Here is a 4,368-nt window from a genome sequence, read left to right as displayed (position 1 = left end):
GTGCTTTCTGAGTGTTTCTACTTAGTCTCATTTGCGGTAAGGGCTGTGTTGTTGCACATGCTTTCACAGAAAGCTGTTTATGCATAAATAGATATGAAATTGCAGGGTCATCATTACATAATCACTGGACAAACTTACATGAGCCTCATATTTACATACAGAGTATATGTGATTTAACCATTATGAAACAAAATTCAATATATAATAACAATGACTTTGAGGTTTGAAATAAAGGAATAATTTATGCTGGATGTATTTGGTTGAAGTGGGGGGGAGTGCATTTAGCTATTTGTTGCTTTCTGCATTGTAATATCTGAAGAAAAATAAGAAGAAAAGCATTTTGGAAATGAAGGCAAAAATGTCCTTTCGCTTAAGATTAGTGATGCATGGTTTAAGATGAAAAGAGCCTTTAAATATCCAATTTGTGTTTATAAGATTATGTTATGATTTACTGACTCATTCTCAGTAATTGTGCCAGTGTTTTAAGAACATAATTTTCTGTTGAATGCATTTTATCATTTTTTATTTTAGTTCCAACATTTGGCCCTCTCTTGATTAAACACATTAGCTCTCCTGTTCACTTTTTATGCAGTAAATTACCATGAAGTGGAAATTTATTGAGTTCCTCAACCCATAAAGAATGTATCTACTGAATGCCTGTTCTTAGGCTTTGAACCAAATGAACTTGAAAATCTGCAATAATTTTTGCCTGAATTTCTTTATTAACCACTGAAAAAGTACATAAAGAAAATAAAAGTCTAAAATATTCAGAAGATCTTGAAAGACACACAGTCGTGATTTACACATGTTTTTTTATGGGATTTTTAAATTGTCAGTAGCTATCCAGGCCTGGAAATCACAATTATAAAATTCCTTGATTATTTCCAGGTTTTCAATTACCATGGGAACCCTGATAGAGAACATGAAATTATATAGCATGGCCGATCACAAAGCATGCTGTACTTTTAGATGAGAATGTAATCAGACCGTCTGAATGGGGATGAAAGTTGGACTCTCCGTTTAATGGATTCTGAGGAAATAAGATTCTCTCATGCAGGAACTTCTAACATTCCCTAATCTTAAAACTGACAGAAACATGAATACAAACTAAACACAGATTTTCATATCAGAGAATGCAGACTTGCACAAGGCTCACATTTCGCTTAATGTTAAATGAGCAATTTTGCATCTGTAATAGAAGTAATGTGGTTCATATATTAAACTTTATGTTGATAGTCTCACTGTATTGTACGTAATTTCAGGTGAACATTACTATCAGAAGCATGTCTTGTTCTTGCTGAAATTGAGCATGCATTTCCACTGTTATCGGAGTATGGGAAATCTTTCACTGTTAAATTAGCTCAGTCGTTTTTGAATTGATCTGTCCACAGCTTAATTCACTAAAAATCTCTCCGCAGGACAGTATGACCCAATATTAGCATTCTCAATTGATTTTGCAATGTGAAGCCCACATTTGCAATCACAAATCCCTTCTACTATCTAAAATGACATCTAATGCAGTGCAGTTTTTTAGAAGCTTCTTTAAAAGTGTAACTCGCCAAGCTACTCATTATTTAAAGGAATAGTTCAGCCAAAAATGAAAATTGTGTCATCATTTACTCACTCCCAAATTGTTTCAAACCTGTATGAATTTCATTCTTCTGCTGAGCACAAAAGAATATATTTTGAAGAATGTTGGTTACCAAACAGTTGATGTTAACCATTGACTTCCATATAGTAAAAAAATAAAAAAAGAAATACTATGGAAGTCAATGGCTACTGTCAACTGATGACAGAATTTTCATTTTTGGGTGAACTATCCCTTTAAACTGTACAGCTACTCTTTGAAAAAGTAGTCAGCTACATACAGGACAGCACCTGAGTTAAATATATGAGTGTCACAGCAAAGGGTCTGAATACTTAGGACCATGTGATATTTCAGTTTTTCTTTTTTAATAAATCTGCAAAAATGTCAACAATTCTGTGTTTTTCTGTCAATATGGGGTGCTGTGTGTACATTGAGGAAAAAAAATTAACTTAAATGATTGTAGCAAATGGCTGCAATATAACAAAGAGTGAAAAATTGAAGGGGGTCTGAATACTTTCCGTACCCACTGTACATACAAAAGTAACTAACTACACTGAGGCTTTTGTGGGAGGCTATATATTTGTAAATATATGTAACTATCAAATATATAAATTATAATATTTATACAGAGAAAATTATTTCTCTAGCTCAAAAACAATGAGGGTTTGTAAACGAATCTGAAATAGAGCAACATATTACATTTAAAGTTTCAAGTTCATTTGAAGAAAAGAAAACTCACCCTTTTTATTTTCTATACCAGGATTATACTAAATGAAAACTAAAACAAAAAAATTTTGCTTAAAATAAATGTTAGCTGAAATAAAATAAATAATTAAAAAACTAAAAGACTTCTGACTTCTCTAATCATTTAATCCACTTAAACTCCGCCCCTCCACAATCAACTGCAATGCCCACATCTCAACATCCAATCAACAACTGATGAACTGAACCAAGTCCCTGCCCCACATTTGATCCTTTTTGATAATCCGTTACCTTTGGATGTACCCATATCAAGGAAGAAAGATCTGCCACTACTTCCATTTCATCGCAACTTTGAAAGTACAGTACAGAATTCTGGGTTCTCTATTACCGTCTGTGGTTGAAATATAAAATTGCAAGTGACTTGCAGATAAACATTTTTATGTTTTTCCTGTGCATAGATTTTCTGGGTGGATTAACATTTTTAGACATACACAATATTTCATTTCTAGTGAAAAATGTACAAGCAATCCTCCGTAATGTACTTTCAAAAAAACAGATTCAAACAGATTTGATTCAAACCAATTATACCGCTAAAAGTGACACTGTTCTGAAAACAACTCTTTTCAGTAGCTGCTGGCTACTGGAAAAAGTAGTTTACTTAGTTGGTTGCCAACATTGGTACAATATTTCTATTCCGTAATAATATTAGTCAAAAGTAAGTGCAAAATAAGACCATTTGTTTTAGCACAGAAAAACTAAAACGGTGGATTTAACTCCCAAGCAAAATGCAAATGGTACATGTGGAATTGCATAACCATAATACGGTGAGCGTGATTTCACCAAGTACAACATGTTCCTGGATCAACATTCCAATCAACCAATCAGAATTGAGAGATAACTTTTCAGGAAATATCTGTTTTAGGCTTACAATCAGGGTTAGGTGCTTCTACACCCTTGCTATAATTTCCCACTGATTTTAGGAATAAATTATGGGTAGGGTTAGGTTTAGGGGTAGGGATTGGGTTAAGTCTATATTTTTGGACAATAATGTTGATCCAGGATCATCAAAAGATGTTGATCCAGGAACATCTTACTTGGCAAAATCACGGCGACCCCATAATACTTCACATGTTTCAGCTTTCACCAAGTAGGTCAACTAAGTTCTCTTGAAAAGCAATCAGATTAATGCACAGTTGCATGCTCTGCATCAGGACCACAGATTCTGATTAAGGAAATTTCACATTGCTCTTCTGGGCAAGACCCACCATTGCTATTGATATTCCAGGCAGTGTCTCCTTCCTTCTGTTACATAGCCGATATACCCTAGACCTCTCAGTTTAAATTACAGCCCAATAATATCTCACTGCAGTGGGGGCTGTGGCAGACAGAACGGAGCGTATTCTGTCTCATTGATCTTATATACATAGCTGAGTCATTGGCTCCATGCTTAAACACATTGCCAAGGGAAGTCACAGCTGGATGTGTCGGTGGTGCAGAGTACCCCTTACGAAAAAGAAGTTTATTCAAGTGTGCTATTAGTATACTTCTTTTAAACTAAAAAATAGGAAAGTACTTTTAGTCTACTTTTTCTGTACTTCTCAGAAATGGGCTTTATGTTCTTCTCAGAAATATACTTAAAATGACATTTAAGTATACTTGAAAAAGTCTAAATATATTTGAGCTATACACCAAAAAACACAAGTGAAGAAGAAACCGAAACAACAGATGCTTCCACATGTAATCTAACACGATCATCAGACATAAAACAGCATCAAAACTGTGTAACGTAATGGAATAAAATGTCGACCAATGAAGAGGTAATAATGACTCTCAAGCTTTGGGGTGTTGATCGACTCTATCTACGTTTTGATTATCATTCTGAATCCAATTCATAGTCTTTTTTTTTCAGTTTTTTGTTCAAAATGTTGTTTGTTTCTTTATTTTTGATGAAACTTACCACATTCAAGTGTTTAAAAAAGAATGCATGAAGCTAGAATAAAATGTTTTTGTTTACAAGCAGATACCCTGTTCTTTCTTTTGATGTTTTGTATGTTCAGATATTCATATAACAAAATATA

This window comes from Sinocyclocheilus anshuiensis, unplaced genomic scaffold, assembly GCF_001515605.1.
Source record: "Sinocyclocheilus anshuiensis isolate Anshui unplaced genomic scaffold, SAMN03320099.WGS_v1.1 scaffold288, whole genome shotgun sequence".
Classification (NCBI taxonomy): Eukaryota; Metazoa; Chordata; class Actinopteri; order Cypriniformes; family Cyprinidae; genus Sinocyclocheilus; species Sinocyclocheilus anshuiensis.
Note: the sequence above shows the minus strand (reverse complement) of the source record.